This window comes from Vipera ursinii (genome assembly GCF_947247035.1).
Source record: "Vipera ursinii genome assembly, chromosome: 5".
NCBI lineage: Eukaryota > Metazoa > Chordata > Lepidosauria > Squamata > Viperidae > Vipera > Vipera ursinii.
This window is the reverse complement of record NC_139518.1, coordinates 29,288,856-29,302,819: the sequence shown is the minus strand read 5'-3', so window position 1 is coordinate 29,302,819 and position 13,964 is coordinate 29,288,856.

Below are 13,964 nucleotides of genomic sequence, written 5' to 3'. Positions count from 1 at the left end.
ACCAAAACCTGCTGCAAGCACCCAGCAGAGGGAGCGGGAAATAAAAAACAAACACCACCCCACCCCACTCCTGCTGCCAGTCCTCAACAGAAATGATCACAACAATGAAAACCTCGGACAGGAGGAAGAGCGCCACCGGGTGGGCTGGCAGGTGTCTTGCTTGGCTGTGGCTTGGGGGACACTTTTTTCAGTGCCATTGTAACTTCCAACAGTCACTAAGCGAACTGTTGTAAGTCGAGGACTACCTGTACTTCATCACTTTTTCCCTTTTTTTGTCAAGTTTTTGACACCTTGCTAGGCAACTGGTGGTACTCAGATGTTGCCATAGCCTAAAAGCGGTACAATGGGTGAAAAGGTTGAAAAGCCCTGTTCTACTCCAACTCCCTGCTCAAGCAGGAAGTCCTATACCATTTCAGACAAATGGTTGTCTAATCTCTTCTTAAAAGTGTTCAGAGCATGGTGGGCCCAGCATGGTGTATCTTAGTATATAATCTCCCCATAGCACTTATTTTGATCAGTCATTATCAATTTAATAAAAAGTTTTAATTAAAACTTTTAAATATTTAATTAAAAATATTTTTTAAAATATTTACTCTCATGACCCTGCCTTTTGGGAGAGTTGCAGATATGTTTAAATAAAAAAGTGTGCCATGTGCACAAATTTCTAGGGAGGATTTCTAGGATGACAAAATTAGAAAGCTAGACATTGTATATTGTTTATATATTTTTTACTCTCTGTTCTTCCTTATTGGGAATTGTCTTAAATTCAGAGTTATCATTATTTCAAGTTAATAAAACAGCTAATGAATTTTACATTCTCTGCCCCTACTAAAATCTCTCATCCTTTTATAGTAGAAATCACATGTGCACTGCAGCAGGGGTGAACAATTAATTTTTCCAAAAGACCACATATGAAACAGGGACTGTTGTGGAGGACCAAATAAACAGAGTAGAGAATTTATGTAGACACGCATACGCACATGCATACATTGAAAAAGAATAGTGGTCACCTTCAAAATAAAAATGAAGTAGTTCTATTGCTTGCATGGTGTAGGAGGGATCAATCTACTGGGCCTCCCTTGGCCTTAGGAAAGACTGGTGTATTGCACCTGTGGTGCCATGCGGAAGGACGGATCCACCCTCCTTCCAAGCCCAAGAGGGACCTACTGGCTGGGCGTGCCAAGGCAGTTAACTTCTCTCTTACTGGTAGTTCTGGCAGTAAAGCGCTATTTAATTTCTGATTGACCTTATAATGCCAGTCAGGAATAACCAAAGTGCCAGATGTAGACTGGGAGCTGTGAAATGCCAAGGTCTGCACTGCAGTCATATGGCAGTTTTTTGAAGCTACATAGAAAAAGCCACGTAGTAAAGAATGTCGCGGTCACCTGAAAAAACTTTAGAAGCTTAATAAATAAATGACTGAAATAGTCTGATTAAATTGGAATTAAACACATTTGCATTCTATTAACTCCCAGTGTGTCAAAATGAATTAAATTCTTATCTCTTTAACCTGTGCACAGTGAGCATAGCTTTTAAAGTCTGATTCATTACATGTGAGAACACACGCAATCTTGGCACCATTATAATTACTTTCTTCTGTTTTCTAAAGAGTGACAATTGTGTAATAATATCAATTCGCAGCATGTTTAGTGCAAACTGTTTATTTTTACAAATACTGTATGTAGTAAGAACAAACATCATTCTCTAATGTTTTCCTTTGCTGCCACAAACTTTTTCAAAGGCTTGCAGAAACCTCTTCAGGATCCCAAGGGATTCGTGACATATTTAGCATCCTATGTTATTAGCATGGGTTTTTGGATAACCCGCACATTTTGTTTTGCTTTATTTGTGACAGGCAAATTGTCATGCAATCCATAACATGCTGATGTATATCCTTTGTTCTACTCCAGTCAAATAGATATAGTAGGCTTTTGATGCAGTCTGCAAAATGTGAACCAGGAACCTTCCTTCCTTCCTTCCTTCCTTCCTTCCTTCCTTCCTTCCTTCCTTCCTTCCTTCCTTCCTTCCTTCCTTCCTTCCTTCCTTCCTTCTCTTTTCTGTTTGTTTCCTCAATCTCCAGCCATAACCTAGATATTTATATTTTACATCGAACCTGAATATCATTGCTAGTATTTATTTAAGCTCTTTTGTCTATTAGTTTTCATTGGTCTGATGATTTAATTCCTAGAAACCATATTTCAAATATTTAAATTTGCCCTGCTGTATTATGTGTAATATATAAGATGGCCATCCTTGCTTAAATTTGGTTAGATCTGTTTAATAGATATGCACAGTCAATTTTGTAATTGATACCTATTTTCTAATGTTGATCTCCAAATCTCATAAGGTCAGCAAAGTTCCTTTCTTTCGATAGTATGTCAAATTTATTCTTACAGCTGTAAGTATACAGTATGTCTTAATAAATTGTGATATTTTTCATGTATGTTTTCTGGGATGATAGCCAATAAAATATTTGAAATTTCAGTTTTAAATTCATTTTTAGGATTTTTTGAATATTTTTGATATATTTATTTTAGTACTTCTGAGGTTTTCTTTTACATAACCACCATGTATAATAACATTTTCCTTCTTTGTATGATGTTTGTAAAATTTATTTATATGATTTGGCTTCCTTGGTAATTATTAATAAAATTATAAACCATCTGTAAAACATTTTATACCAGATTTATCTTAAATTATGTACTGAAGTAACATTTATTGATTCCCCCCCCACAATTCTGTACTATGATTATTTATCTGAAGTTTTGTATCTGCCTTATGATTTTTGATTTGTTCCATCTCTGTCATTTTTCAAGAACAATGTTAATTGTATTTATTTATTTGTTATTTATTTTATTTTATTTTTATTTTTATTCCATTTATATCCCGCCCTTCTCCGAAGACTCAGGGCGGCTTTACAAGCTTAGCAGTAGCCTTCATTCTATGTATATGCCTGCTTATTAGGGCTTTCACACAAACACACACACACACACCAAGCGGCATTATTACAAAGTCAGCTTATTGCCCCCAACAATCTGGGTCCTCATTTTACCTACCTCGGAAGGATGGAAGGCTGAGTCAACCTTGAGCGTGGTGGGATGCGAACCTGCACTAATTGCAGGCAGCTGGTGTAACTTAAGGAGGCATTAGCCCACTGCTCCACCAAGGCTCTGTTATCCCAATTTTATTATTTTTACAAATAACTCAAGACAGCAAACATATCCAACACACCTCCCTCCTCCTATTTGCCCCACAAACCCCCCCTCTGAGTTGGATTGGACTGAGAAAGAACAACCGGCCCCAAATCACTTACATATCTTAGTAGGTGATCTTCATTATCAAAGTGTTTGACAGTGAAAGTGAAGCTAGCAGTAAAGATACTGGACTTACCCTATTTTTTAGAGGATTCTGTATTGCTTATTTGCATTTCATCTTATAATATGTCCTTTCAAATGCTTTTCTTTTTTTGGTTCCATTGGCTAACTTTAAATCATATTATCATACAGGCTGTCTATCCCAGAAATCAGAATGGAGGAATATTAATCCAATAGAAGAGAATAAATGTAGCTCAGGGTTGAACTGTGGAGTGATTGGTGCTCTCTGAGCTTAGTTATTTCCTTGCAGCAAAGAACCAAACTCAGAGAGCACCAAGCACCCCACAGAATATTAATCATTCATTTGAAAATTTCAAGAGCTCTTCTAGCACCAGCCTACTATATATGCACCATGTATAGGAAGAGGAAAAGAGGAAAAGAGTGTTGGCTCCACTCCCAGTATTCATGCACCATTTGGCTCAATCTACCTACTTCCAGTAAACGTTTGGAACATAAGTACTTCTTTGGAAAATATACGTGCATACGCCATATTCAGCTAGGTGACAATTAGTGCGAGTTTGAATAATGCAATATTTGATATACTGTGAATTGTAAAATGGTACCTCACTGCATTTAATATGATCCAGAATTCAGTTAGCGCAAGGCTGGTGAGTGTGCACTTTATTTATTTATTTATTTTGCCTTTATTATTTTTTTACAAATTCAGTTAAGTTTAGCTCATTGCAATTGTGTTTGGAATTTTAAATACTGCCAATCTTTGTGTGGGCAAACTGGATAAAAAGAAAATTCCACCAGAGGAAAACAGCACAAGTATTAAAAAGAAGAAGTTTATTATTACATTTGGGCAAATATTTGATGTAATTGAATAACGTGAACATGGTCATAACAACAATGTAATAGGACAAGATGCTGGAATGCCTGAATCTATGGTAGATTTTTTTTTGGTGTAATTGGCTTCATACATCTACAAAGTAATTTTATGAGTGGGTATCTGGTGCCTTGCTAAATTTTATGGTTAACTGTTAGATTATGTTTTTCTAAGTTCAAAGGCTTTTTAGAGCAAAATCTGTTGATTGTAGTTTATGTCATTGTTCTGAATTAAATCATGGACAATGTGAAAACTAAATCTGAAGAGTCAGAAGAAAGCTAGAAAAATATATTTCCTACAGTCATCTCCTCTCCCCAGATTTCTCAGTTTCAGTGGCATTCAGAAGGATTAATACGAAACATTAATTAAGCGAAACAAGTTATAGGCAACCAGCAATGACAGAGGGTAACCTAGATTGGCTAACATTGCTTTTCTGTACAGAATAATACACAAATAAATTTGTTCTTAGGATCATTGGAGAAGAGGGCAAGTGTCTGTTAATTGGCTTTATAGTATGAAAGGAAATGCATTCTAATCCTCATGGATGTGATCTAAAATCTAAGATAACAATGAACTTAAAAATATATATTAAAAAATCCTGCATCTAGGGACAGATACTCCTACCCCTCAATGAACAATACGGAGAGCACATTAACATAATTTTTTCAGGTCAGAAATGACCAACCTCTCTCTCTATATTTTTGTTTTCTATATACTGTATCATAAAAGCTGCAGTGAAAGGCAGTATATTATACAAACAACCTTATAGAACAGTGGTGGTGAACCTATGGCACATGTGCCAGGGGCGGCACTCAGAGCCTTCTCTGTGGGCACGCATGCTGTTGCCCCAGCAGAGTTCGCCAGAGTAGCGAGCACATGGTGTTTGGATGCGACAGTGTAGGAAGTGAGCGAGCAAGCGGTGTTGGCCCCCCCAGGGATGCCCCGGAGATGGTGAGAGCCTGGCCCCGGCCATGCTCACCCAGTCTTCCGTGACCACTGCAGCCATGCCCACCCAGTGGGCCACGCCCCCTGCTCCCCCTGATAAATAAATGGGTTTTGGGTTGCAGTTTGGGCACTCGGTCTCTAAAAGGTTCGCCATCACTTTTATAGAACAAGAGCTGCTGGAATTCTGGTGACAAATCTGTCATTGTACAGAAGCAAAACTAATACACAGTTACTATAATTAGTATTGCTGCACCAATACTCATATCAGCTAGATATACCAGTGCAACATTTGGTTTCTATGCTCAGTCATGACATAATTTTACAAAGGCTTCATTGAGGGACAGATTATCAGCTTGCCACTTTTCACGGGGTTAGAAAAAGAAAACAGCCCATTGTTACGAATCCACAGAAGTTGGAGAGACCACCTACCTAGAAATGAGCTTTAGCTTCTTGATGTCAGCTGTTGAAATTCTACCTCTTCCTGGGTATGGAATTTTCTGGAGGTTAAGTCTTATAAGCAATCCTGATTTTTTGCTGATAGAAAGGAGGGTGGGAATGGTTTCTTTATGAATATGTAAAGATCTAATCTTTGGCTGACTTGAATTGTAAAGTGGTAAAAAATCACCTAGACCTTTGGTTATTTCAGACAAAGTATTGTGGGATCTCCTATAGCTGCTGCCCTTGCATACTAATGGTTTTTATAAGAGCAGAAGTAGCAAAGTGCTGGGCTCACACAAAAGACAATTCATTGACAACATAGAATTTATTTTTTTATGCAGATAGCCTCCTGAACTTTGATTTAAGGAGTAACAAAGAATGCACAGTTTTACTAAGGATTCCTAGATATGATAAGGGGACTATTTAAATACAGTCTCTAATAATGTTCAGGCTGAGTTGTTAAATAAAACCAAACATGGTGTAAGGGGAAGAGTCTTACAATAGTAGATTTTGCAAAAGAAAAGGACATGGCTGATAACACTTGGTTTTTCTTGCAGTCCAAATAACCTATACATTTGAGAATTGAGAGACATATTATACACATATAGCACAAAGGAACTATATACTTTGGGGTCCTTGGGGTTCTCTGAGCTTGGTTGTTTTCTTAAAGAGAGACATATTATACACATATAGCACAAAGGAACTATATACTTTGGGGTCCTTGGGGTTCTCTGAGCTTGGTTGTTTTCTTAAAGATAGTTTCATTACCAAAGGTAACATCCTCAGTGCTAGTAGGGGGTAGAGTTTGTTCTCATTTTATATATCAGAGGCTCACCCCATTAGTGTCAGTGGAAGTCTTCTTGGTGGTTCCTTGATTGGACTGTTGTTCATTAGCTTGTTTGCCTGAGTTGGGAAATGATATTTTTTTTGTTCCTGCTAATGATAGAGCAAATGGAGATTTCATGTTTGAATGCTCTCAATGTACGTATATAGAAATGAACACAACACTAAGAAGGTTAATACTTTTTCTTTCTTTCTGATGGACAGTTTTCTAAATGCCTGGATCTTATCAGGTTAGGACTATTGAAATACCTGAAACACAGCCTGAAGTTCTACAGCCTAAGAAATGTTTGTGCATTCTGCTGAATATACACACTACATGCACACATCAGTTAAGGTCTTTTGGCTCCCAAACCATAGCCTCATAGCTTTGCTACGATTGAGCCTTGGTCTGTTCCTCCCCATCCAAACTCCCCTAGCCTTGAGACCTTGAGGCAGAACATTGACATTAATCAGAGCCTGAAACATACAGGTGGATAACATCAGCACACTGATGATATTTAACCTATGTAACTGAATGACCTCCCTTAACAGCTTCAGGTACATATGAATTAGGAGAAGAGAGAATGTGAATCTCTGTAGTATCACACAAAGGAAGGTTCTGACTGGAACTGTTCCTAAAGGAATGAGGAGAACCAATCAACACACCATGCCTCTCAATCTTAATTTTTTGAGCTTGTTCAGAAGGATATAATGATTCAACCTAAACAGAAGTCATCTTATTTTTTAAAGATCATAGAATTGCTATTAAATAAAATGAATTTTATTCAGCAGTGTTCTGAGATTAGTTTTAAATATGTTGATTTCATGAATATCTGATTGACCTAATGATAGTAAATGAGATCCAATTAGTATAGCAACTGAACTGGATGGGACATTGCTACAATGATATTAGAAGATACTGTAATAATTTTTGGTAAAGTATTATTTTCTAAGCAAGGCATTTTATGTTTCACATTTTAAAGATCCTTAAACAAATGTAATTATATTTTCAAGGAAAGAAAAAAAATGGCAAGCAAGCAAATGAAGCCATGCCTCAGGTAACATATGAATTGAAGTCTCCTATATACAGTATACAGGGACGCGGTGGCTCAGTGGGTTAGGACGCTGAGCTTGTCGATCTGAAGGTCGGCAGTTTGGCGGGTCGAATCCCGAGTGCCGCGTAACAGAGTGAGCGCCTGTTACTCGTCCCAGCTTCTGCCCACCTAGCAGTTCGAAAGCACGTAAAAATGCAAGTAGAAAAATAGGGACCACTACGGTGGGAAGGTAACAGCGTTCCATGCGCCTTTGGCGTCTAGTCATGCCGGCCACATGACCACGGAGATGTCCTCGGACAAGCGCTGGCTCTTCGGCTTTGAAACGGAGATGAGCACCGGCCCCTAGAGTTGGAAGCGACTAGCACACATGTGCGGGGGAACCTTTACCTTTACCTTTTATATACAGTATAAATTCAACAGTGCTCAACCAAGTGAGCTTGTGAACCTTTGTAAGTAAAGGTTATGTCATCTTAAGCAATATGTGTGCAGTCTGATCTTTTTGGGGGAATTTTGTACATACAATACCACAAAAGGCAAATACAGTAGTATTTAGCCACTGCATCTATATGAAAGAATTTCAATTTCAGTTAAGATATCTCTGATTATCACTTATGCTATGCTGCACCAAATTCTTTAAAAAACAAAACAGATTTTTCAATCAGAATTTACAGCAAGGTTGTGTTTGTATTTTATTTTTCTGAGCTTTTCAACATCCTCTCAGGGTTGGTGATTGAGTTCCCCAAATTTATGATTTTGGGTGACTTCAATCTACCATCCCTGGGGGGATCATCTGAGTTAGCTCGGGAGTTCATGGCTTCCATGATGGCCATGGACCTGATGCAAGTTATTCAGGGTCCAACTCATGGGGGGGTCACACGCTCAATTTGGTTTTTTTATCTGGACAGTGGTTAGATGATCTGGGTGGGGGTTCCCCAATTATTATGCCCCTGTCATGGACCAATCATCATCTCCTGTGGTTGGTCTTCTGTTTTGCCACTCCCCGTCATGGGGTTGTTGAACCAACGAGATGGTTCCGCCCTAGGCGCTTAATGGACCCTGATCGGTTCCAGGCGGCGCTTGGGTCCCCACCTGCCTCTTTTGCTCACAGCTCGGCTGATGCCCTACTGGAAGCCTGGGAAAAGGTAGCCACGGAGGCACTTGACCGAGTTGTACCCATGCGGCCCTTGACCTGGTGCAGATCCCAGTGGGCTTCATGGTTTTCTATGGAGCTCCGGGAGATGAAGCCTCGGAGATGGGGCCTAGAGAGCTGTTGGAGATCCAGCCGATCTGAATCCGACCGATTGCGACTAAGGTCTTTTACAAGATCTTATCTTGCGGCGATGAGGACGGCAAGGTCTAACCACTTTGCTACCCTCATCGCGTCTGCAGATAATCACCCGGCCGCCTTGTTTAGGGTGACCCGCTCCCTCCTTAATCAGGAGGTGAGGGAGGAACCCTTGCAGGGTTGTGCTGAGGAGTTTAGTCAACATCTGTCGGACAAAATCGCTCGGATCCGGACCGGTTTGGACTCTGACTGGGCAGAGTCTGACGATGAGGACATGGGTAATCTTGTTGATGTTATCTGGGAGGAGTTCGATCCTGTGACTCCTGAAGACATGGACAGGATCATGGGGAAGCTGAGCTCCACCACGTGTTTGTTGGACCCGTGCCCCTCCTGGCTGGTTTATGCGGCTCAGGATGGGACACAAGGCTGGCTCCAGGCAGTGATAACTGCTTCCTTGAGCGAGGGTAGTTTTCCTGCCGCCTTGAAGGAGGCAGTGGTGAGACCCCTCCTTAAGAAGCCTGCCCTGGACCCAGCTGTATTAAACAACTTTCGTCCGGTCTCCAACCTTCTCTTTCTCGCGAAGGTTGTTGAGAGCGTGGTGCCGAATCAGCTCCCTTTGTTCCTGGAGGAAGTTGATTATCTGGACCCATACCAATCGGGTTTCAGGCCCGGGTACAGCACGGAGACGGCATTGGTCGCGCTGGTGAATGATCTCTGGCGGGCTCGGGACAGGGGTTGTTCCTCTGTCCTAGTCCTGTTAGACCTCTCAGCGGCTTGTGATACCATCAACCATGGTATCTTGCTGCGGCGTCTCTGGGGGTTGGGAGTGGGAGGCACTGTTTTTCAGTGGTTCTTCTCCTACCTTCTGGAACGTTTGCAGTCGGTGTTGGCAGGGGGGCAGAGGTCGACCTTGAGGCCTCTCGTTTGTGGAGTTCCTCGGGGTCGGTCCTCTTGCCTCTCCTGTTCAACATCTATATGAAGCCTTTGGGCAAGATCATTCGTGGTTTTGGAGTTGGGTATCATCAGTATGCTGATGATACCCAGCTTTTCATTTCAACCCCAAACTACCCCAGTGATGCCCTCGATGTGATGTCCCGTTGCCTGGAGGCGGTCCGGGTCTGGATGGGGAGGAACAGGCTTCGGCTCAACCCTGACAAGATTGAGTGGCTGCTTGTGTCAGCATCTCGGGAAATTCAGATTATTCCACCTCTTACTATGGGGGGTGAGTTATTACCCCCCACAGATAGGGCTCATAACTTGGGGGTCCTCCTAGATTCACAGCTCTCCTTAGAAGATCATATAGGAGCTGTGACTAGGGGGGCCTTCGCCCAGGTTCGCCTGGTGCGCCAGTTGCGGCCCTATCTGGACCGGGATGCCTTGCGTACAGTCACTCATGTGCTCGTGACCTCTTGTTTAGACTACTGCAATGCTCTCTACATGAGGCTGCCCTTGAGGACCACTTGGAGGCTTCAACTGGTGCAGAATATAGCCGTGTGAGTTGTGTTGGGGGTCTCCCGATACTCCCATGTTACACCTCTGCTCCGTGAGCTGCATTGGCTTCCAGTTGCCCTCCGGGTGAGATTCAAGGTGCTGGTAATGACCTATAAAGCCCTACATGGCATGGATCCGGATTACCTACGGCAACACCTGCTGCCGGCGTCAACTTCCCTCCATCCAGTGCGCTCCCACAGAGAGGGTCTCCTCAGGGTGCCACCGGTTAGAGAATGTTGACTGGTGGCCCCCAGGGGGAAGGCATTCTCTGTGGGTGCGCCAGACCTGTGGAACCGCTTACCAGTTGAGCTCCGGATGGCCCCCGACCTTCGCTCCTTCCGACGTGATCTAAAAACTTATTTATTTGAACAAGCCGGCCTGGTCTGATGGGTTTGGGGTTTGGGGTTTTAATATGAATTTTAACTAATGTATCACATCGGGCATAATTATTTAATGTTTTTTAACTTTTGTATTTTGTATTTTGATATTTATTGCCCTGTACACCGCCCTGAGTCCTTCGGGAGAAGGGCAGTATAAAAATTTAATAAATATAATATATATATATTTTTCTCATGATGGTCCATACTATTTATATTGATTTTCACATTGTTTCTTGAGAAAAGAATGTGAGTCAATGCAAAATTTGTATTCTTCTGATATAAAACCTTTTATGAAAGACAGCCATGAGCTGTTTTTTGCCTTTAGTGCCTCATGAAGAAATTAATACAGATGCAAAATGTTTCCTGGTATTGTTGAGGAATCTATGTCCGCAACATTTGAAAGAAGATATAGATGTTACTTTGACTAGTGTATAAAAAAAAGATTTAGATGACACAAATGTCATGGAACAAGGGATAACATTCCTCTTTTTCCAGATTTATTGGTTTAAATTAATTTATTTCATAGTTACATATTTTAGTTTTTAGGGGAAAAATTACAGAATTTCACATATAATATTTGTGTGAATGAATGATGAACTTGAATGAACTTGAAAAAAATCTCTTCTGCTTCCTTTAGTATATTCTCAGTAAATATAAGACAATGCTTTAATTTAAAGGTAAGAAATTTGGAAAAGAATCTAATTCTTTTGCACATAAACATTCATCTAAAAATAAAGACATTTTAATTATGTTTCCTTCTATTGTATCTATTCACTCAAATTTGTAAGAGATATTTGTCCTTTGCTGTTTCCTTGCTGCCTTTATGGAATTTTATTGGATGCAAAATTGTAGAAAGTACAAAAATATGACAAAACTCTGGAAATATTGTTGAGGTGTAAATGTTGAAATCTTGATACAAAATTCAGAAAATGGAGGAGAGTTCAATGAAAGAATGTTTATAACAAGAGTGTGCAATTAATTTTCCCAAGGGACCACATGAAAAATTGGGATTGTTGGAGAGAGCTGCTGCTGCTGCCCCCAATACTGTTGCCCCACCCATACAACCAACACTGCCCCTCCCCCAGTAAGAACTGGAATCACCTGTGGGGCAGATGTGGCCCATGGGCCATAAAATGAGCAGGATTGGTTTATATGTTTGGAAGAATCAAAATCAAAATTTAATCTAAATTTATATCATATCTCTGATATTTGCATCAATCAATCAATCAATCAATCAATCAATCAATCAATCAATTGGAATAGAGCTGGAAGGGACCTTGGACGTGTTCTAGTCCAAGCCCCAGCTCAAGCAGGAGAAATCATTTCAGACAGGTGGCTGTCCAGTCTTTTCTTAAAAACTTCCCATGATTTCTGGTGGCAGGTTGTTCCACTGGTTAATTGTCCTCACTGTTAGGAAGTTTCTCCTTAATCCCAGGCTGGTTTTCTCCTTGATTAGTTTCCATCCATTGTTTCTTGTCTTACCTTCTGGTGCTTTGGAAAATAAATTGACTCCCTTTTCTTTGTGGCAGCCTGTCAAATACTGTAATATTGCTATCATGTCCTTGATATTATGCCATTCCATTAGTCCTATTCCAAGAATGTATTATGCACTCTTTGCTGTTTGTCCTCTAAGTACTAAACTGACACAGCAAATATGTTCTTGTTATTATTATGTACTGAACTAAATTAAAAAACAATAGCTTTGATGGAATATGGATGTGGGAACATAGTATGTGGATTTTGATTGATCTCCACGTCAACATCAATCCATGAATGTAAGGTATTTTATTGTTTTGTTGACTGACCAGATGGCACACCCCTTTCCTTCCCTGTACAATGTCAGCAGGGATAAGAGTTAAACCTTACTTTAAGAAACTGTGAGATAATAGCATCTGCCAAAACATTTGAAGTTACAAGTTAGTTCAGAAGTGCCAAAAGAGGCCACATAGTTCATATTTCTCTGAGCTTCAACAGAGGTAGAAAGCTAGGACTGCCACTGCTCCCTACTCAGTGCTCAAACCACCTAATTATAGAATGTGCTTTTCTCTAATATTTTGGATAAATGTCTACCCAACAAAGCTATAAAAAGTTATAGATGCTCTCCAGGCAGCTTACTTTTCTGCTGAATTTGATGTTAACATTTAACCTAAATCTGTCTTTGTGATTCCAAAGTTATATTGACATTTTTAGTAAAATTATGCCTCCAGATTCACAGAACAAGGATGTTTATTCTGAGTATACACTTGCGTGTTAATGGGTTGCCCCTCCTCCTATGTTGTTGCAATATTTAATTATGTTTCCGCTTTTCATTTATACAGCATTTAACAAATGCAACTATTTAATGCTAGATACAACATTTGTTAAGACCATTGTTCCTGTTAAACAAAGGAAGTTAGTTTAAATCAGATTGGGGACCAGCAATCTGTGAAGCTATACTTTTTAGGTTTTTTTGGCATTCATTACAATCATAATTATATGTTTAATCATACTACTACTATTATGATGATAACACCACTGTGTATCCATTGTGACAATTTCAAGAGCCAGTTTGGTCTAATGGTTAAGGCTCAAGGCTAGAAAGCAGGAAACCAAGTCCTGCCTTTGCCATGAAAGCCAGCTGGATGACCTATGGACAGTCACTCTCTTTCAGCCTAACCCACCTCACAGCGTTGTTGTTGTGGGGAAAATAGGAAGAGGAAGGTGTGTTAAATATGATTGCCACTTTGAGTTATTTGTAAAAATAATTTATTTATTTTAATTCCATTTATATCCCGCCCTTCTCCGAAGACTCAGGGCGGCTTTACAAACTTAGCAGTAGCCTTCATTCTATGTATATGCCTGCTTATTAGGGCTTTCACACCCCTCCCAAGCGGCATTATTACAAAGTCAGCTTAATTGCCCCCAACAATCTGGGTCCTCATTTTACCTACCTCGGAAGGATGGAAGGCTGAGTCAACCTTGAGCCTGGTGGGATGCGAACCTGCACTAATTGCAGGCAGCTGGTGTTACTTAAGGAGGCATTAGCCCACTGCTCCACCAAGGATAAATGTGGTATACAAATAAATAAATAAAAGATATATTTGATGATATCCTAAGTTGTCCTACAAATGGACCTTGAGTTTATTTGGAAGTATAAACACAGCTATTTTATACTCTTGATCAAAGATCAATACACTCCTTCTATTTGGGATGGTATTGGGATGGTATTTCATCAAGCTTGCAGCTGCTAGAGGGATGCACATGGAGCAATGAGGGAGGATGGGGATACCCACCTAGCCAGCCAGAAGATTAATAATAATAATAATAATAATAATAATAATAATAATAATAATAATAATAATAATA